Source organism: Odocoileus virginianus, chromosome 16 (genome assembly GCF_023699985.2).
Source record: "Odocoileus virginianus isolate 20LAN1187 ecotype Illinois chromosome 16, Ovbor_1.2, whole genome shotgun sequence".
NCBI classification, from domain to species: Eukaryota; Metazoa; Chordata; class Mammalia; order Artiodactyla; family Cervidae; genus Odocoileus; species Odocoileus virginianus.
Window position 1 is genome coordinate 12,656,736 of NC_069689.1, and position 22,457 is coordinate 12,679,192.

Sequence of the window (22,457 nt, forward strand, 5' to 3'; positions counted from 1 at the left end):
TTTATTTTTAGCTGTGCATAATTAACCACCCATTGAGGTTTTTTTTTCAAAATTAATTATCATTTTTATTTTTAAAAGTTCCAATTAGTTTTCAAACCTATTTGGTCATTGCTGATAATCTTTTGTTGATCGTTTGTGATTCTAACCTTTCTCTATATACTTCAGCCACTGTTGTTATATATTGTGTATCAGACTGTACCATCTTTGGGTGTTTAAAGTTTGTTCTCACTGCCACTGATGGGTATGCTCTGTGTGTGCACGCTCAGTTGTTAAGTCATGTCTGAATTTGTGACCCCATGGACTATATATAGCCTGCCAGACTCCTCTGTCCGTGGGATTCTTCAGGCAAGAATATTGGGGTGGGTTACCATCCCCTTATCCAGGGGATCTTCGTGATCCAAAGATCAAACCCTTGTGTCTCATGCACTGGCAGGCAGATTCCTCGCCACTGAGCCACTCAAGGATACCTGCTTCCTTCTGTTTCTGTGACCTTTCATTGTGAGGTCATTGCTTAGTCCTAATCCCTGGGACACTGGTGAGCCTAGATTGAGGATGCTTTCCTCCTGCTATGAGCCTGGATTACCAAAGACTTGGAGACACGGATGTCACCCTTGAGCATCTCAGATCTGCAAGATTCCCAGGTTTACCTTCTCTATCTTGCTGTTGGCCTTAGTGTTAGGATATTCCAAAAGCAATATGATTATTGATGCTCACTCTCAAGGCAAGCAAACTCCTACTTTCTGTACATTGCTACCCTGTCCCATTTCGGGTCTAGCTCACATTTTGGGGAGGAATTAGAGGCTTCCACACACCCTACCGGCTAGCAGTGTGTCAAAAGTGAATATTTTTCAAGATAGTCTTTTGTTTTTTGACACGAGAGGGTGCCATGGAGGACTCGGTCTGCCTTACTCCCAGAGTGGAAATTATTCTGTTGTTCTGTGCTAATCTCTTTACTTCCTCAGCTCTCATAAATACTGCATAATAAAGATGAGCCTACTCTCGACCTTGAAGTATTGTTATGAGGATTAGACAGCGTATGAAGCCTCTAGCAGTTGCTAAACAAATGATCACTAATAACAATGATGATGGTGATTAAATATTTTCTGAACTTAGTGGAACATATATTGATTGTTGAAGATGTATAAACCTTATACGTATATTACCTCCTGAAGGCTGAGTGCAGAAGAATTGATACTTTTGAACTGTGGTGCTGGAAAGACTCTTGAGAATCCCTTGGACAGTGGGGTGAACAAACCAGTCAATCCTAAATGAAATCAGCCCTGAATATTCATTGGAACAACTGATGCTGAAGCTGAAGCTCCAAAATTTTGGCCACCTGAGGTGAACAGCTGACTCAGTGGAAAAGACCCTGATGCTGGGAAAGATTGAGGGCAGGAGGAGAAGGGGGCGACTGAGGATGAGATAGCTGGATGGCATCACCGACTAGACGGACATGAACTTGGGCAAACTCTGGAGATGGTGAGGTGCAGGGAGGCCTGCATGCTGCATTCCACGGATATGACTTAAGAGTCGGATATGACTTAGAGTCGGATATGACTTAGCGACTGAACAACAACAGTGACAATCTTGTAACACTCTTAAGTGGGTAAGATGCTCGTTTCAGAGACTAGGAAACTGAAGCTCAGAGATGATAATGCGCAGCATTCTTATTAAATGATATAAAATATATGATAGTGCTAATTCATTCATTCTTTGAACAGATACTTGGTGGTGGCTTCATTACTAAGCCATGTCCGACTCTTGCGTCCCCATGGACTATAGCCTGCCAAGCCCATTTGTCCAAGGGATTTTTCCAGGAGAGAACACTGGAGTGGGTTGCTGTTTCCTTCTCCACCCACAGATACTGACTGAGTCCCTTCGTAGTGTTTGCATTAGGAAGCTCCTGGATAAAATCTCCTTTGAGGTGAGCTTCAGCCCTCTAGGCCAATGGCCCCTGGTAATAACCATGCTCCTATAAATGAGATGGAGCTTGGGAGCCCTGAGTTATAAGCACTGTGATGCAACTTTGTTTGAGTTAAGGTGCGGATGGAGTGTGCAAGTTATAATGTGTCGTTACTAAGTTAGAAATTAGTAACATCATTAGAGGGCTTCAGGGGTGGCTCAGTGGTAAAGAGTCCACCTGCCAAGGCAGGGGATGCAGGGGATGTGGATTTGATCCCTGCACAAGAAAATGGCAATCCATTTCAGTATTCTTGCCTGGGAAACCCCATGGGCAGAGGAGCCTGGATGTCTACAGTCTATGGAGTCAAAGAGTCGGCCATGACCGAGCACTTACACACACAACGTCATTATAAGGGAATGATGTGCACTTGCGAGTGGGCAGCCTGGCTCATAAATATCAGGGGGTCTTGGTGAGAGCTGGTCTGTGGCCAACAGGCTCTCTGGTTCTCTGCAAGAGCAAGCCGGGGCGACAGGAAGTACCCAGCATCCTGGCTGCTGCTGCTGACGTGCTCAGTTGCTTCAGTCATGTCCGACTCTTTTCGACCTCATAGACTGTAGCCCACCAGGCCCCTCTGTCCATGGTTCTCCAGGCAAGACTACTGGAGTGGGTTTCCATGCCCTTCTCCAGGGGATCTTCCAGACCCAGGGACAGAACCTGCATCTCCTGTGTCTCCTGCATTGCATGTAGATTCTTTACCCACTGAGCCACCTGGGAAGCCTTGGCTGCTGCTGCTCACCTACTGGAATCTTCTATGACTGCTTGCCACACCCAGCTCTTCCAGGTGCCTAATTCAGGTTGCTCTGACACCTCCTTCACCTACTTCATGTCCTGCCCCCCATGGTCTCCCGGATGCTGAGACCTGTGCCCAGGAGTCAGACCCTCTTCTGCAGGTCCCCCCCCCCCCCCCCCCGAGTCAGGGGAAGACAGATCAGGCTTATGGACAATGGTGCATAAGGGTCCCTGGCTTAGAAGCAGTCACCTGCCTTGGCTCCACCTTGGGAACTGTCAGCGCAACCTGTAAGTAAGATTAAATTGGGTGCATTTATATATTGGCCTGGACATGAAATGGTGAGAGAGATGAGGTTGGTGGAGAGAATGAGAGCAAGCTTTTAATTTTTTCATCCAATAAGCATTCGTTTAGGACTTACCAGGTGGTATAGTAGTTACAGGTTTCCCTTATAGCTCAGAGGGTATGGAACCCACCTGCTGATGCAGGAGACATAGGAGACGCATGTTCGATCCCTGGGTCGGTAAGGTCCCCTGGAATAGGAAATGGCAACTCACTCCAGTATTAAGACTGCACTTCCAATGCAGGGGACACAAGTTCAATCCCTGGTCAAGGAAGTTTCAAGTGCCACGCAGTGTGACCAAAAATGAACAAACAAAACAAACAAGCCATTCACTTATCTAGCATCGAGTCTGCACAACTCCCAGGAGTCAGAAAGAGGATCTGAACCTGATTCTGCCTCGGTTGCACAGCCCATGCCCCTGCCACTGATAGTAATACCCATGTCCCAGGGTGGTTACAGAGCTTGGAGATGTGATGTGTGTGGGCAGTACAGCACCCGGCATTTCAGAACGCGGTCTATGCCACCTTCTTTATTTCTCTGAGCAAAAAGAAATCTTACAAGAAATTCAAAATCTGTTGCCTTGGAGAAGTTTGAGAAGAAACCAGAAAGTGTGTGGGAAGGAATTCGTTCAGCCTCTGCCTGGGCGGTTCCATGGGCTCTGGTGGACTCTGACTCCTGGCATTCCCCCGCTGATGGGGGCATTTAACCGCCTCCTGCCTTCAGGTTTTATTTCCTCCACCTCAGCCACATGGCCCGGCCGTTATCACAGACAGAAGGACTGGAGAGTTTTCCCTTTTCAATGATGAACTTTGCCACGCTCAGCCTTATCTTTTAGTTATTGCGATTTTGCTGAAAATGAAGAAGTGCAAATCTGACAGATTGAATATCAGCTCGGAGGCTGTACTTTTCATAGTTCTTACGGTTTGGGTGGATTTGGGAGAGAGAAAAAAGGAGAGAGCTTCTTTGTGAAGAACATCATTTTTCTATGAGTGGTCATTACAGAACACGATTAGATTGTATGTATCTAACTGTGCAGAAATGATGCTAGCAAACATCCCTCCTTTATTTCTTCAAGTCAAAGAAGCACTTGAGGTCTAATAAGCTGAATGGAATGGGATGGGGCAATGAACAGGCAATGCGATGAGGAAGGTACAAAGTCACAGCCTCCGCCTCCTTCCACCTGCTCCTGGTAAGCAGTGGAGGGGATGTATGGTGTGGAGACTCGACTTTCTCCTGTGGATATGTCTCTTCACGACTCTGAGCTCGTTACTCCTTCGTAAGGCGAGGTTCTGCTTGTCTGTGGCCGTGAAGCAGACTAGCCCACGCGGGGGAATAAAGCAACACTCATTTAGTACTGTATCGCTCCTGCTTCTGGGGGGTGACTGGGCTCAGCTGGGCGGTTCTCGGTCTTCATTGCTCAAGGGGGTGTGCTCACACGCAGGCTGCCCTGGACGCATTTGAGGTCATCCTTATGCGTCTGGTGGGTGCAGTGGGCTGTTCGCTTGGATCTCAGAGGGGCTGTGGTCCAGAATACCCACACGTGGTCTCCCTGTGGCCCTTGGGTTCCTGCATGGCATGGTGACTGACTGGATTCCAAGAGTCCAACAGTGAGTGTCCTGCAAGGCAGAAGGAAGCTGTTTTGCCATCTAAGACTGAGCTTCAGAAGTCACTCAACTCCATGTCACTCATCCTCTGCTGTTGGACACTCGTCAAGGCAGCTGGGAGCAGCTCTTGATTGGGGGAAAGGCAAGGCAAGGCTCTGAGATGGGAAATACTGTGGTCACCTCTGGAAAATACAGTCTGAGTTGGCGTCTGGGTCACTGTGAGCATAAACCGAGTAACACTGATAGGCAGTGAGGTTTGGGTTTCTGATTCTGATTCTGGTTTCACCACTTACCAGCCACGGGATAAGGCAACCACATCCAGTGGGTTCGACCACTCAGGGCCAGGCTGATGAGGGAGGAGGCATGGGATGTGGGTCTTCCCGTGACTCCAGATATTTCTCCTGTTTTCCTTTCCTGGTGTGTCTCATTGACTGCTGCTAATTTGTCCAGTGCTTAAGGATGATGTTTCCTGCAGCATCTTTAAGTTTTTGTTGTTACTGTTGTTGTTGTTCAGTCACTAAGTTGTGTTCGACTCTTTGCGACCCCATGAACTGCAGCACACCAGGCTTCCCTGTCCTTCGCCATCTCCAGGGACTTTGCTCAAACTCATGTCCACTGAGTCGGCGATGCCATCCAACCATCTCATCCTCTGTCGCCCCCTTCTCCTTGTGCCATCAATCCTTCCTAGCATCAAGGTCTTTTCCAATGGGTTGGCTCTTTGCATCAGATGACCAAAGTATTGGAGTTTCGGCTTCAGCAGCATTTGTTCTAATGAGCATTCAGGGTTGATTTCCTTCAGGATTGACTGGTTTGATCTCCATGCTGTCCAAGGGACTCTGATTGCAAGGGAAGACTGGGTCTATTAGATTGAAAGCTACGCTTGAGGCTGTCCCCTTCGCGGCCCTTTGACTTGGGCAGATGGAGGAGTCTGCTCACTGGTAACACCTCTCTTCCTGGGTCACAGCAAAGACTAAGTAGAATAATGGGCAGGAACCTGGGAGTGACGGAGGTGGGGGCGTATAGGCTAAGGGTGGGCTTTGGGACCTGATGCCCTTGAGTTTGGATCCTGGTTCATCAACTGGGAATCTTGGAGAAGGCAGGTCCCATCTTTAAACTTCTGTCTCTGTAGCTCCGAGAAGGGGTGATGCCCAGGATTGCTGTGTCCTGTAACTACAAGGGGCTACTCCCACCGCATTGTTTGGGTGGATGGCACCCCCTGGAGGTGTGCGGGCACTGTCTGCATGGCCTGCAGGAACTCAGTCGGGCATAGCAGCAAGTGAGGGTGAGAAGGGGTGGAAAAGAAGGGCTTGCATGACTCAGGGCACAGAGGACTCAGTGAAGGTTGGCTCTAACCCCCTTCCCCACTCCACCCCAGACCCTCGGGGAGCAGTGAGGTTTCCAGCTTGTCCGGGTCCTTCTTTCTCCACATGCCAACTGTGTCAAAATCGTACCTCCCAGGTCATCCCAGAGACACAGCATCCCGGCCTCTCACTCCCACAACTCTGGGAAAGGGGTTCCTGCTTTAAGGAGAGAGGCGCAAAGGCAAAGCCTCCCTCGCTGTGGTTCAGATCCAGATCGAAAGTTCTCAGGGGACTTCTCTGAGGCTGCACAAAGGCCGCTTTGGTTTTGTGATTGATCTTATTCATCCTCAGCTACCTGGCTCAACTACCCTGTCCTTCCCCTTTGAGGCCAGCAGGTGAAAGGGTAAGGTCTGTGCCTGGGATCCAGACAAACCTGGCTCTTAATTCCCAGCGTGTGTAACATCACTCGCTGGCTGTGAGGTCCTGGCCAGTTGAGTCTTGTTTTTGTGATCTATGAAATGGGTACAGTGACACCCAACTGTCAGGCTGGATGTGTGGATTCAATGAGATAAAATTAGTGTAACTGATTAGTGAATTAGGCAGGATTAATGGAGTTTGTTGAGTATTCAGGCTGTATTCACGTTGCTGGGAGTTTGAATAGACAAAGTCCTGGGGATCAGGGAGCAGAAGTGGATATATCCAAGCAGACAAGTCAGGATGGTACCTTTCTGATGGTGACCCGTGCATGTGGAGTGTGGCGGAGACTGCGTGGGTGGGGTAGAGTTGTCTAGAAGGGCTGGGCTGATGAGGGGGGTTTTGAATGGAGCCTGGGTGTAGGGAGGGTGAGCACGTGGCTCTTTGCAGGCATCAGGCATTGGTAACAGCGTGGTCATTCCTCACGGGGAGAATTGCTAGAAGACTGGGACTGGGTGGGTCTAGTGGAGGGGAAGGAATGGGCAGATGGACGTGACCTTGCCGGTCCCCATAAGTAAGTCAACCTTGGATCCTGGTGAGATGGGAGGCAAATGGGGATTCAGGAAATGTCCTGCCCTCTCCTGTCCTCCTCTGCTTTTTCTCAGTATCTGACTACGTTTAATATACATGGAAAGAATGTGCATTGTTTGTGAATACCCTTTCTTTCTTTCCACTTTCTTTGCAGCTTTCCCTCTTCTTCAAAGAACAAAGAAAATCTACTGGAGTGTGGAATAAATCCACATCCTTGCATCTCACTGGCATGGTGAGAAGCAGTGTGTCTAGTTTTCTACTCTGTACATCAAGTTGAATGACTCTCGCTGCAGCCCCTCAAGGCAGTAGTATTGTGCCCATTGAGCAGATGAGGAAACTGAGGCCCACAGCACTGAACTGAAGGAGGTGATCAAGGTCACAGGGCTTGCAGAAGGCAGACAGGACCGGAACCCCGGTTTATGTGACTCTGGGTTGTTCCCTCAACCTTGGCTCATGAGTCAAGTCCAGGATCCAGCCAATGACATTGGATGGTGTCAATCCTTCCTCCTCGGCCACCTTCCAGGGTGCGGTTTCTGTTGCTGGTGTGAGTGTGTGAGATGTGGGCTTCTCCATCATGCACCAGGCTTGATGGGACTAAGTGGATTTTTTTTTTTAGTGATGATGGGCATAATTCATTTGGTATAGAAGATGCCTCATTGCTGCCGGTGTTAGAGAGAGAGAGAGAAAGAAAGGAAGGCTGGTTGCAAGGTAGATTCAAACAGAGTGAGCCCAATAGGAACAGGAAGGGAAAGCGCTCTTGGGAGAGGAGTGGGCTGAGGGCGTGCGCTGCCTCTGAGAGATGCCTCAAGTGCATCTTGTCCTCAACAGCAGACAGAACATCAGCAGTGATGACCATGGACATGGAGGGTTAGGCCACGGGAACGGAGTCCTTCAAATCAGGCAGGCGTGGCTACAGCACTTCCTGGAATAACTCAGCCAGTGGCATGTCACTCACTGGTTCCCAGACCTCAGTGTCTGAACATGTCATCAAGGAGGCCTGTTTAAAAAATCCAGATACTCTGACCAAACCTCCAGAGATTCTGACTCAGTCTTGTGGGGAGGGTCCCAGAGTCTTTATTTTTAACAGTCATTCCATGGGGTTCTGGTGTTGGAGGTTTTAGAAACGTGCGCATAGGGGGTTGAAGGCACGACCTGGTGATTTTCTCCTGTGGGTTTGAAGCTGCTGTGACCCAGCCCAAGAGAGCTAACCTCTTAGACCTTTGCTTCCTTCCACTGTAAAACGCACCACGAGAAAGTCCACTTTGGAGGGTTGCTGGAGGAATGTGGGGTCACGCACATAGAGTTGCTTTAGGTCTCCATTGACAGGTGGTAAGGAGTAGACTCAGTCCCCAAGAGGGGGACTAGTCAGTGATGCTCAAACATCAAGTGACTGGGGCTCCGGGTCTGGCAGACGCTGGCTACATCACTGATAATTCAGTCCTTTGGGGTTCGACTCAGACAGGAAGTCTTCCTTTCTTAGACCTCTACTTAGAGCTTCCAGGACCTTCTATGTTCCTCTGTACCAAAATATTTGCACACGGCATTAAAGCAGGCTGTTTATGTGTTTGCGTACTGGGTTGTCTAGCTCACCTTTTTAGCTGTAGGATCCAACACAATTCATTTTGCAAAGTTGTAATCAGGATATTAGAGCAATTTTGTATGCTGCCCCCTTGGCCTCTCATCATAAGATGAACACTTGCCCAGGGTACCAAGTCTGCAGTATCATCATTTAAAAACATTTTGACAGCCCTTACTCTTCGTTATGGTTCGGGCTTCAAGGGCTTAGTGGGTTGCAGGATCTTCGTTCCCTGACCAGGGATCAAACTCACATACCCTACATTGGAAGGTGGATTCTTAACCACTGGGCCACCAGTGAAGTCCCATGAGAGTAATCATTTCTGACAGCTGTCCAGTATTCTACTGAAGTCTTGCCCTATCAATGTTTAAAGGACTCTGTCCTTGATCATCAGTATTTTTGTCGTCGTAAATGATGTGGAAGTGAATATCTTTGGGTCCCTAGTTTGTGTAATGAGCTCCTGAAAATTAACAAGAAAACTAGCAGAACTCCGTTAGTAAACAATTTAAATGGATCATTCTAACAGGATGGTATCCCATTGGCAAGTAAGTAGAAAAACAGCCAACCTCACAAGACAGAGCATGCAACATAAAACATGCCTTATATTTTGCCCAGTGGGTTAGCAAAATTAAAAATAACAGTAATGGTTACTGTTTGAAACATAGAGTCATCTTCTTTGTAAACAAGGCAGCTTTGATGTAATGCTGCACACCATCGTATGGGATCCAGCCTGGAGGTGGAGGGAAGGCCGAGAAGCCCCTGGGAAGATGAGATTCTTGATCTTGGACTGGAAGGGTCAGTAGCTGTTCACTCACCAGATGGGAGTGCGGAAACAGACAAGCAACCCAGGCAGAGGAAATGGCATTGTGCTTGTGTAAGTGTGCCTGTGTGTGATTGAGTGTGTATGTGCGGGCACTCGGGTCTGTCAAAACCAGAGGCTGGTCAGATGTGTGGGGACTGTAGACCGTGAAAACCTGTGTTGGGGGGACTACCCTCTGAACATGACAGGGTGACACAGAATCGGAGAAGGGACCTGATTGGATTTGGGTTTTAGGAAGATCTCACTGGCTGCTGGGTGGAGGCCAGGTAGGGGGCTGTTGTGATAACTTAGGGGAGAGATGCTGACCCTGGATGTTATGGACTAAAGGTCTGTGTCCCAAAGACCCCCAGATTCATGGGCTGAAGCCCTAACTCCCAGGGTGACTGTATTTGGACACGGTGCCCGTGAGAGGGTGATAAAGATCAAGTGAGGTCACGAGGGTGGGGCCTTAATTCCATAGGGCTGACACCCTCTCTCCTGCCTTGTAAGGTCACGGGGAGAAGGCGGCTGTCTACAGGAAGGGAGTCCCAGCAAGAACAAAATCGACCTTGATCTTGGACTTGCCCTCCCCCAGAACTGTGAGAAATCAATGTCTCTGTGTTAGCTCACCCAGACTGTTTTGTTATTTCCAGCAGCCTGAGCAGACTAAGTCACTGGGCCCCGGTGAAGAAAGATGGGGTGGAAGGAAGGAGGTGAAGTGCCCATGTTTAGGAGCTCACCTTCACCTTTCCCAGTGGCCTTCCCCCAGGCAGGTGTCACTGGGCCGTGTCCATCTGGGTCCATGGGGACTCCTGGAAGCCTGTGATGGCCCATTTGAGCTTGGGCACGTTGCAAACCCGCTAACCGCGTGTGCCGTCTGATTGCATAATGCAGTTAGTGATCTGCTAGTGAATGGAGGCCCAAATGTTGCTCTTTGCAGGGTAATTATGCTGGATAAGTGAATGGCTGGAATATTTACAAGATTCTGTCCCTTGGTCGATTTCTTTTCTCAGAAGACAGCCGCTGTGTGGGGTACAACAGAAGAGAGAAAATATCTCTGGGGCTTACGCAACATGGCGTCAGGAAAGCTGGTGGTGTTTGAGAGAGGAACATGCAAAATATTAAGTTTGGGTAGAAAAGAGCATGCAACTGTTCCATCCTTGAAATGCATATGTTCCTCCGGATGATTGGCGCGGCGCGGGTCGCTCTTGCCCGTTTCCAGCCGAGGAGCGGTTCTCATTTCCAGAGCTGGGGTGTGTGTGATGAACTTGCCATTAGGTTGGGTCCCACGTGGTTCTGGGGTGTGTGGCTGGGTGTTGGGGTTCAGCTGAGTTGGGTTTGGATCCAACTGAGTGAGCCGGGGGAGTCCAACAACTGAGCCTTGGTTTTGCTCATCTGCAGAATGGGAACGATGGTGTGTTTGCAGAGTTGCATGATGGGTCTATGGGGTGAGGCAGGTAAGGGCTCCAAATGAGGCATGGATGTAGGCCTGTGCTTCCTCTACCCCCTCACAGAGGCCAAGGGTAAGCCTAGGGTCGGGGAGAGTGGGGTCCCTGGGGGTCCCAGGAAACCGTGGTGAAAGCTCCCATAGTGTCTGCCTCCCCCCATGGACTCAGCTCAGCTGGATTAGGTAGGGGCCTGGATGAGGGAGGGCTTCCCCACTGACTCAGTGGTAAAGAATCTGCCTGCAATGCAGGAGTTGCAGTAGACATAGGTTCTATCCCTGGGTTGGGACAATCCTCTGGGTTGGGACAATCCCCTGGAGGGCAAGACAACCCACTCCAATATTCTCGCCTGGAGAGTCCCATGGAAGAGAAGCCTGGTGGGCTATATAGTCCACAGGGTCACAGAGAGTCAGACACGACGGAAGTGACTTAGCATGCATGTGCTGACTCAGTAACATGCAAAGGGCTGGGATTGGGAGGAGGAGAACTGGTTGAAGGCTCTAGCTTCTTCCCAGGGAAAAGAGGATTGGTTTTTCCTATGAAGTACCAGGCACTGTGGGAGAACGTGCTTTGAAATTACAAAGAAGTCTTGGGAAGTTTCTGTCTCCATTCTTCAAGGGAAGCCTCTGAGGCTGAGAGAGGTTCCTGATGTTCCGTTGGTACACAGCTCACAGATGGCTGGAGATGAGAGGTTCCTGATGTTCCGTTGGTACACAGCTCACAGATGGCTGGAGATGAGAGGTTCCTGATGTTCCCTTGGTACACAGCTCACAGATGGCTGGAGATGAGAGGTTCCTGATGTTCCCTTGGTACACAGCTCACAGATGGCTGGAGATGAGAGGTTCCTGATGTTCCGTTGGTACACAGCTCACAGATGGCTGGAGATGAGAGGTTCCTGATGTTCCCTTGGTACACAGCTCACAGATGGCTGGAGATGAGAGGTTCCTGATGTTCCCTTGGTACACAGCTCACAGATGGCTGGAGATGAGAGGTTCCTGATGTTCCGTTGGTACACAGCTCACAGATGGCTGGAGATGAGAGGTTCCTGATGTTCCCTTGGTACACAGCTCACAGATGGCTGGAGATGAGAGGTTCCTGATGTTCCGTTGGTACACAGCTCACAGATGGCTGGAGATGAGAGGTTCCTGATGTTCCCTTGGTACACAGCTCACAGATGGCTGGAGATGAGAGGTTCCTGATGTTCCGTTGGTACACAGCTCACAGATGGCTGGAGATGAGAGGTTCCTGATGTTCCCTTGGTACACAGCTCACAGATGGCTGGAGATGAGAGGTTCCTGATGTTCCGTTGGTACACAGCTCACAGATGGCTGGAGATGAGAGGTTCCTGATGTTCCCTTGGTACACAGCTCACAGATGGCTGGAGATGAGAGGTTCCTGATGTTCCCTTGGTACACAGCTCACAGATGGCTGGAGATGAGAGGTTCCTGATGTTCCGTTGGTACACAGCTCACAGATGGCTGGAGATGAGAGGTTCCTGATGTTCCCTTGGTACACAGCTCACAGATGGCTGGAGATGAGAGGTTCCTGATGTTCCGTTGGTACACAGCTCACAGATGGCTGGAGATGAGAGGTTCCTGATGTTCCCTTGGTACACAGCTCACAGATGGCTGGAGATGAGAGGTTCCTGATGTTCCGTTGGTACACAGCTCACAGATGGCTGGAGATGAGAGGTTCCTGATGTTCCGTTGGTACACAGCTCACAGATGGCTGGAGCTGGGCTCAAACCAGGCTCCAAGGTGTGCTCTCCCTTGGTGAGGCCAGGGTGCAGGAGGCTGCTTCACCTTTGGGCGTGTGTGTGTGTGTGTGTGTGTGTGTGCGCGCTCAGTCGTGTCTGACTCTTTGTGACCCTGTGGACTGTAGCCTGCCAGATTCCTCTGTCCATGGGATTGTCTAGGCAAGAATATTAGAGTGGGTTGCCATTTCCTCCTCCAGGGGATCTTCCTGACCCAGGGATCGAACCCACTTCTCTTGTGTCTCCTGCAATAGCAGGCGGATTCTTTACCTACTGTGTCACCTGAGAAGCCCTTGGGTGTGAGTGGGAGGCATTTAGTTCTCACCCTCAGACTCAAACAGCTGTGGTCCTCAGCTGACCGGCGGGTCAGATGGAAGCCGTCATTGTCCCTTGTGACCCAGCAAGTCCCAGGCTCTGCATCCAGTTGGCTTTTCCCCAACATGATTCCGACTTCCTGACGAGGGTCCTTGACCTTCAAGCACCCTCACCTGACTCTGCCCGTGGTGAGGAGCCTCCTCCTACGACCTTCTGATCCTGGCCATCTTCCCAGCCTCCGGGCGGCCCAGCTCCCCTATGAGGTGGGGACGATCAGCCTGTGGATGGGGGAGGCTCTCATAGGGCTCTCTCTGGGCAAAGCTGGCCACCTCCCAGCACCCCCATGCATGAGGAGGAAGTCCTCAGAATGGTTGCCAGAGCAGGTCAGAGTCTGGGGGAAGCTGGCGTGGCCAACTGTGAGCTGCATGGCTTCCTGGCTATGCCTCAGTATACTCATCTGTCAAATGGGCACACGAGCGCTTCCTTCCAGGGGTGGCTGGCAAGGACTCCATGAGAGAATAAGTGTCTGGTGCTCAGCACGTGCCTGCCTGTGGGATGTGCACTGTCTCAGGCCATGTGTCATTACTGTGGCCATCATCCTCCTCGGGTCCGTGAGCAATGCAGAGTTCAGACCAGAGCCGGACAGACTTGTGGGTGTGGAGACCGTGGCTGCTCTGGGCACGTGCTCACAGTGGCACACGCAGGGTGTGCAGGGCCGATCGCCCCACCTCTCCCAGGGTACAGGCGCCCAGCACGTGCCTGCACACAGCTGCCGCTCAGCCACCATCACTTCTCATGGCTCCAGCTCGGGTCTGGGTCCCAGGGGGAGGGCCGGTCGGCACACAGTGGGGCAGGCGCTATGCTGGGCCGGCAGGGTTTCTGAGCTAGGAAAGGCAGAGCCCCCGGGAGCTCTGAGGGAATCAGACCCCACCCTGAAGATCTGCTGTGATGTCGGCTGTAGGCTGTGTTTGTGGAGCGGGCATCAGGCTAGGGCAGGGCTGCAGACTGAGCTCTCAAACAGCCCACAGCCGGCAGACAGACAGACGTGCATGTGATGAATCGCAGGTGAGAGGGTTTGGAGATTTCCTGGGTTGCGATCTCCATCTGGCCCTGGCCTTAGTCGCCTGGCCTTCCCTGGTCACGTCCTGACCTACGGATGCTCTTACCCGAGGCTTGCTCTCACGGTTTGGGCAGCACTGGGCAGCACTGGGCAGCTAAGTCTCGTCCCGAGGTTCGGCCGATCTCCCGCTGTCCCACTGCCCAGCACCCAAGGCTGCGCTGGCCCCGCACGCAGGGCCCGGGTGGGTGCAGGACAGGACCGTGCATCCAGCTGCCTCCCTTCGATGCCCGCACGGGCCTCACACGCCCTGGGCCTCGGGGGTCTTCGTGGAGACACGGTCCCTGTTCTCGGTCACCTCTTTTGCTCCATGCGCCCCACACATGGTAGAGCTCATTGGTGTTTCTTGAACTAGTGGATGAACTCGACTTTGTAAATGGCTATGTAAACTCTTCCATCTCCTTGGAACAAACAAAAATGTTTTTTTTTTTTTTTTTTTTAACAGCAGTTTGGACACTCCTGACATTGTTAAGTTAAAAAAAGAAAGGGTCATGACGTACTGTGTGGAATGTCGTGAAACACTGCTGGCATTTCCAACCTAAAATGACTAAATGTACTAAATATAGTTTGAAGCTGTTAGGTGATAGCTTCTGCTGGCATGAGAAGTCAAAAGGTTAAGAGAAATTTAGGAGAGGAACAACTTGAAGCAGAAAATTCTGCCTGTTAATGTGTGTGTGTGTGTGTGCGCGTGTGTGTGTGAGCACACTTGTAAGTGTTCGTGTGTCCGTGTAGGTGAGCACATGTGTTCATGTATGAGAAAGTGTCCATGTAGGTGAGTATGTACGTGTGTGCACATGCGTGCTTGTAAGCACGTGCATTGTGTGAGCACATGTGTGTGTGTGTGTGAGCACATGTGTTGGAAGAAGTCTTCTATTGCAATAACTTATCATGGGTCTGCTCCAGAGCTTTAGGGACCCATGGAAGCCTATTCTAGGTACACAGCAGGCGCTCAGTAAATGCTCTTGGGTTAGACTCAGTGAAGGCCCCTGCTTCCCACCCCACTTCTCTTTGCCAGGGTGTATTATTTGAAAATTGCTGGCCAGCAGAGGAAAAAAGCTCCAATTACTAGATTAATTTGGTGCAAAGATCTGTTGAGGTTTTGACCCTAAAACCCCTGTCCATCACCCTTAAGTTTTCTCTCCAGTGTCTACTCCTCAGGGACCATGGACATGGAGGTGGACACAGGGTTCAAACGTGAGACGGGAGTTCTGGCTCCCAGGTGGGTTAGTTTCCTGGGGCTTCTGTGATTAAGTACCGCCAAGCGGGTGTGTTAAACAACAGAAACGGATCGTCCCATGGTCCTGGAGGTCCAAGATGAAGATGTCCTTGGGGTGGGCTCCTTCTGAAGGCCGTGAGGGGGACTCTAGCTGGGCCTTCATCCTTGGCTTGTTGATGGCCATCCTCATGTCTGCATGTCTGTCTCTCTAGGGCCCAGATTTCCCCTTCTTCTGAGATCACTGGTCACATGGGATCAGGGCCCTCCCTGATGGCCCAGCTTAACCTCTGTAAAGACGTTCTCTCCAGTCCTGATCATGTCCTCAGGCACTGGGGATGAGGACTCCAGCATCTGAATTTTGGGAGGACGAAATCCAACCCCGGACACTGGAGCCCAGAGGATGCGTGGGAAGGCAGCATCCACAGACCACCGCAGAGGACTTGGACCATGGAACCTCGGAAGCCAGGGAACAGTCACTAACTCTGCTCGGGAGGACCCGGAGGCCTTCACAGGAGGCTGTGTGTAGGTGAGAGCGTAGGGTGGAGCAGGGGTTCTCTGGAGTGCCGGGTGAGTGGACAGGGGGCTGCCCTCTGGCTGACCACGTGCTGAGCTCAGAAGCATGGCTGCCTCAGGAGGCTGCCCACAAGGCTGGACGGTGCCTGCTGCCACTGGGCCATTGGGGAGAAGATGCTGCTGGTGGGCAAAAGCCAACACCTGGACTTTGAATGCCAGGCAGGGACTCGGGCTGGAGTCTGAAAGTCACCGTGGCCTATCAGAGGTTTACCCTGGGCAGGCGCAAGATCAAATTTGGGCTTTCAAATATTCACTGGTAACATTAGTCTCTCAGGCACTCCCTTGATGAATATTACTTGGGTAGTTCTTTCCTCGGAATCTGCAGTTACTCTGTTGTTGAGTCCCTCAAGGGCATACAGCCGAGTGACATTGGCCACGTTATTTAGCCCCTCTGAGGCTTGGTTTCCTCCTTCCCAGGGTGCTGGAAGAAAGAGACATTATAATGGACTGACCACCTCGGGCCTGTCCTACAGTCAAGTGTCCATAAAGATTCGCTACTTGGGATGGAGAACAGGGAAGAGAGGAGACGGATGAAAAGAGGAGGGAGGAGAGGAGGAGGGACGGAGGGGGAGAGCCAGGCGTGGGGAGGATGGAGAGGAAACCGAGGGGGCCCTGAGCATAGAGCACCCCCTCACCCCTGCCCTGGGTGAGCCTGGGGTGGGGGCAGGGGCAGGCAGGGGCAGGCTGAGGCCAGGAGGAGCTGAGAGTAGTGCCTTGATTTGGCGGATCTTCCTCCCTTTGTAGGCACTCCCTGACCTGCAGCCAGCAGCCGCGTGGATGGAAAGAGGGTAAGGCCGGCTCAGTGTCTGTACTTCCAGTTCGGACACACAGATGGTTCCCAAAGATCACCTTGAAGATGAGCGGTCCCTGTGGCTGCACGCCATGGCACTGAGATTTGGCTGCGCTCCAGGCAGACTGTCCTCTGGACGTGGGCGTGGCTCCGACTTCGCCACTTTCGTTGCTGTGACGCAGCCCCTGATGGTCTGGGCCACCTCGCTTGACAGCTCGCCATCAGCGGTGGCCCTGAGTATCATTATCTTTGAGGACTAGGCATATTGAGTTGATCTGACAAATGAAACAAACAAGCAAACACCTATTAGAGAGTTAGTTCTGAATATTCATTGGAAGCACTGATGCTGAAGCTGAAACTCCAATACTTTGGCCACCTGATGCTTAGAGCTGACTCATTTGAAAAGACCCTGATGCTAGGGAAGAATGAAGGCAGGAGGAGAAGGGGACGACAGAGGATGAGATGGTTGGATGATATCACTGACTCAAAGGACATGAGTTTGGGTAAAGCTCTGGGAGTTGGTGATGGACAGGGAGGCCTGACAGGATACAGTCCATGGGGTGGCAAAGAGTCAACTGAACTACTGAACTGATCAGAGAGCTGATGAAATGATTCTCTTTGGGTGTCACACAAAACAATGCATGTTATCTTATTGGATCCTTCCACAGTAGAGAGTTTTATTTTTATTCTCCAGATAAAGGAAAGGAGACCCAGTTGTCTAGGTTCCCCAGACAACAAGAAACACAGTTCAGCCTTAAAGCATGAGGGTGATGATAAAGATGGTCAATAGTAACATTTACAGAAAAACTTCTTGGAGCATTTCTTGTGCCAAGAGCACAGAACACACTTATGAGGTAGGCTGATGATGAAGATACTTTGCCCCAAATACAGATGATGAAACAGAAGCTCAGAGAGGTTAAGGAATTCACCCTAGGTCACACAGCTTGGAAGTGGTGGAGCTGTCACTCGAACCCAGGTCTTTCTGCTTCTGACACTCAGGTCACCTCGCCACTTCCACTGCTGGTCTCTCATGCATTCTGCTGCCTTCTGTTGGCAAAGAATCTCTAGTTCTAGTACCCAGGCTTTTACAAAAGCAAACCTCATCTTGGATGCCCTGCCAAGTGTACATGGAGATGGAGAAAGGCTTGGTGGAGGTGGAGAAAGGCTTGGTATAGATGGTGAGCTTGAACACTGGACCAGTTTTTCAGAGCTCATGGTGCTGTCCCTGATTACAGCCTCAATGGCCTAGGGCAGGTCTTCTCACCCCTCTCACCGTCTCTGGATGCTGAGACGTGGCCCATGGGAGAGGAGAGGGTGGTGAACCACAGTTTTCCCTGGAGGGGAGTTCAGCTGGTCCTCAGTTGGTCTGGGGAAAGCACCGAGTGTTTGCCCCTGGAGCCACAGCCCCGCTGGTGAAGGGTGAGCGACGGAGCCTTGGGGACAGGCCAGGTTCTGATGCCTTTCCTGGCCATCCTGGGAGAAGAGAGGGTATTGCAGGGCAGTTGGGGGGTGGCCAATGAAGCAACATTTTGTAGCAAGTTCTCCGTGCTCAGAATGAGCCAGGTGGAGCAAGAAGCTGAGTGAGGTTGAAGCTGCGGGGGATGGGGTGGGGGGTGGGTGCTCAGGGATTCAAATGCCATTCTACCCAGCTGGGTCTGTTCCAGCAGAGGTGAGAGAGGTAGGTGGATGTTTGGAGAGGGAGATTCTATGAGGAAGAGGGGAAAGAGCACAGGCCTTGGAGGAAGAGACACCCGGGTTCTTGGGGACTGTGGGCAGGTCACTTTACTACTCAGACCCCCAGTCTACCCAGCTGTATAATGGGTATGATAATGTACCCTCCCAGAGGTGAGACAAAGAATCTCAAGTGCCTGGCACAGTGCTTGGCATACAGCAAGCACCCAATGGGTAGAGATTTCCTCCCTCTTCCTCATGGTCCACATCGCGTTCCTCTCTGCAAATGCCCAGGGGAGAGGTGCTGACTTCTTGGCGTTCCTCCAGCCCCAGAGAGAGGCGTTGGCAGATGGCCTCCTAGGACCTGCCTTGCCTCTCCCTGGATGCTCTTGCATTTCCGGGCTCTGGACAGAACTTCCCAGAGCTGAAAGGTGGCATTGTGTATGTGGGCCGATGCCTTTGGCCTCCCAGGGCTCTGTAGACGCTGGCTCACTGGGGCCGGGACAAAGCCCTATTATGAAGGGCGCTCACACACACACACACGTCTGAAGTGCGTGAACTGCCGCCCCGGCCCGCCCCGGCCCACGGAGGGCTGGCATCGCTCTGCCCAGCCACTGTTCCCACAGCACCAGGGAGGTCACCCAGGGTGGTGCTGCCCAGGGGCGCCTCTGTGGGTGTGGACCCTGTGCCTGCCTTCACTGAGATGGGACGAGCTGCTCTGCACCTCCGCTGTGCTTCCTGGTCACCGGCTGCGGCTCTGGTGGGAAGGCGGCGTCTGGAAGGAGCGATGCCCGGGTCCTGTTCAGCATCGGGGTGGGAGGCCAGGCCCTGGGTTCCCTGTAGAATGGAGTAGGTGTTATCTGGAGGATGCTGCATGTGTTGGTGGCAGAGAAGAGGACCACCTTTGTTCTTTTAGTCAATCAGTGTTTGTCAAGAGCCCATGATGGGCCATGCTCTACGGATGCACAAAAACAGGTATACACACATATACACACTCACAGAGGCAGAAACTCATGACAGAGTTGATTGAAACCTACATCTGCTGATTCTCAAATTTATTTATTTTTTTTCTAGATGCACATTTTTTTCATCCATGGTCGTGGCTGCATAAACCAGAGGAGAAGCTGCGGAAGCCAAGGCCCAGAGAAGGTACACAGCTAGCCACCATCACACAGCAGAGTTTGGCACCCAAATGGGGTTGAAAGCCCCAGCCTGGACTTGCCAAGGCTGCCAGCTCTTGCATCCTGAGATTTGGGCTCTTTGAGTCTGCAGCAGAGGCTGGACAGTAAGGAGGGGAGGGAAAAGGGCCTCGTGGTCACCTGGAAGATGGGGATGGAAGGCTGGTTAGTAGGTAATGAGACAGTGCCTGGTCCGTCTCCCGCAGGAAGGTGGTGGGGATTCAGTGAGTACAGGTAATTTCAGCAGGGGTGAAACTGCAAAATCCATGTTGTCATGTTGACTAGTGAACTGGTTTAACACGGGGGCCTGTCTTACTGTGGACAGTTGGGCAAGGTGAGAAGGTCCTTGCAGGCGCCATAATTCCCCATCCCACCACTCTCGGGGGCAGGGAGGGACCATTACTTGAAAGAAACTTCAGCTGGAAAAGAAGTTTACCCTCCTCAGCTTTGCCTGGGGTGCATTTCTTATCTGTGAGTAATAGGTTTTTCACAATCCACCTTTTATGTTCATTTCAATAATGCGCCCGGCTAAGCCAAGGTTCTCTTAAAGGAGAAGGCCCTGCTTATTTCCCGAGTGGTACAACCCAGCTACGAGGCGCAGCAAACCTCGGGAGCCTCATCTTCCAAGTCACCTTCTTGTCAATGAAAAATTAAACCGAGAAGACGTATTTCTGCAACATGTAGACCCGAAAACCAGATAGAACGAAAACCTCCAAGTCCCAAAGATTTCAAAGCAAACACAGCATTAGGGGCTTTAGAAGGGGAACGTGAAAGCCCCAGACAGTAAATATACTATATGTCTTGCAAGTCACAGCTGCTGGCCAGCGATCCTGGGACAGGAGGTCACTGTGCTGGGCTGATGCGAGGGACCCTTCTTCCTGCTAGGGTAGCTGCAGTGCTGATCTGTCTTCTGCATTCATGGACCTCGAGTGTCTGTCTACATCCGTGTTCACATGGGTGGGACATTTCCTGATCCTCTGCACAAGCTTCAGGTGCCTGTCAAGCAAGGTGGAATTAACCTCTGTTTAGGCACTCTACATGGGCTTCCCAGCCCTATGAAGGTTTGTTTCTTTTCCTCTCCCAGGGCCTCGCAGGTGGCTCCGTGGTAAGGAATCTGCCTGCCAATGCAGGAGACGTGGGCTTGATCGCTGGATCAGGAAGAGCCCCTGCAGGAGGGCATGGCAACCCACTCCAGTATTCTTAGCTGAGAAATGCTGCGGACAGAGGAGCCTGGTGGGATACAGTCCATGAGTCAGACAGTCCATGAGGTTGCAAAGAATCTGACACGCCTGAGAGACTAAATAACAAGCAGGCATTCTATAGCAGTTCTATATAAACCGTTGCAATTCATTAATGAAGGGTGGTTATTTATTTATTCATGTTTTTACTTATCTATTTCTAGGTGTATAGGCAACAAACACTCAGAGGGGCCAGGTGATTGACTCAAGGCCACACAGCAGGTACGGAATGGAGCCAGGACCCAAACCTGCTTCTAAAGCCTTCCATCTTCTGTACCATGGCCAGGCATCATGCCCAAGAAAGTCTCAAAATAAGTTCCATTCCATCACATCGATTCCTCCTCTCCCTGTCTTCCCACGGCAGAGTTGGGTGCAGCTTTTTACCACACTCATCAACTTTTAATGTTTTGCTTTTTGAAAATATCTATAGCTGTGGGTCAAAGGACAGAGCTGAATGAAGGTGCCTAGTGGGTGTCCGAAGGTTAATTTCCAGCTTGTTAATAAACAAACTCCCGGGACTCACACAGAACATTTTTTAGCATCTTGCAGTTTTGGTAAGTGACAGTTTTGCAAATTGCGGGTAAAGAACTTAAATGTCTAATTAAATCCTGAAGATATACAGGAGTTTGAAACCCGTGATTGATGTTCACGGAGGTGCGGGTCCCTGATGGAGGCTGCCTGACAGAGACTGCAAAGCCCGCTCGGCGACTGATGTCTTGTTGTGATCCGGGTTGTCATTTTTTCATTACTGATTAAAATTAAAAATCTGCTTGGCAAATCCATTGTAAAAATTCCCTTCATGAGCATCGACGGGTACAAATTATTTTGTCAATCGTCTGGCAATCAAAACGGGGCTGGAGATGGTTTTCTAGCCCACACTTCTTTTTTATTCCCCTCGCGCTCACGCCAGTGACTTTTCACAACAAAGTTTTCAAAAGCGAAGGTAGCAGTCTTGGCAGTGCTTTAAAAAATGGAAGATTCATCTCTATTTTTTTAATGAAATATTCTGTTTATGTGCGCCCCTCCCCCTGCCAAGAGTACAGGGGAAGGTGCGTGGTGGGAGAGTCAGTTTGTGCTCTGTGATTGTCTAATGCCTTGTAATGACAGGTGGATAATAGTAATAAAAGCCTTTATTAGGGTAGAAATCTGTTTTGAGAATGGAAGCATAAATTGTCTGAAACTGCAAGGCAGAAAAGGAATCTTGCTAACCTGCAAGCCAAATGGAAAATATTTACAGCGACTCCATTGAGATGGATTTCGAGTCGTACCCACATGTCACTGGAGGGTGAGGGAGGGACAGGAGACGTGCGGGTGGTGCGGAGCTGGGCATAGGGCAGTGAGGGGGATACCCGGGTTCCAGGCTTGGCCCAGAGCCGAGTGACTTCGGGAGGGTCAACTCCCTCTCTGGGCCACATTCCCTCTTTTGTAAGATGAAGTAGTTGGATCACACACCTGGTGCTGGCACTGTCTCCAATGCACACTCTGCCATCAAGTTTATTCATCTGAAGTCTGGAGTCCGCTAGGCATTTAAAGATACCAAGGATTCATTTTGGAAGGCAGAGTGTGGTTCTGGGGACACAGCACCCCTGAGTTTGTTAACTAGAAGCTCTGGGCTGGATCCTGATCTGCCACTTCGTCTTAAGAATTTACTCTTGTCTTTGAGTCTCAGCAGGAGATCAAACCAGTCAACCCTAAAGGAAATCAACCCTGAATATTCATTGGAAGGACTGATGCTGAAGCTGCAACTCCAGTAGTTTGGCCACCTGATGCGAAGAACCAACTCACTGGAAAAACCCTGATGCTAGGAGAGATTGAAGGCAGGAGGAGAAGGGGGCGACAGAGG

At 50.9% G+C, this 22,457-nt stretch overlaps 1 long non-coding RNA gene across 1 annotated transcript; it reads left to right on the forward strand.

Moving 5' to 3' along the window:
• The first annotated feature begins 476 nt into the window (after positions 1–476).
• On the forward strand, positions 477–21,378 carry LOC110140579 (uncharacterized). The gene is made up of 4 exons (XR_002314786.2): positions 477–641; positions 15,377–15,690; positions 19,273–19,347; positions 20,779–21,378. It is a non-coding gene; the product is annotated as an uncharacterized lncRNA (long non-coding RNA).
• The last annotated feature ends 1,079 nt before the right edge of the window (positions 21,379–22,457 follow it).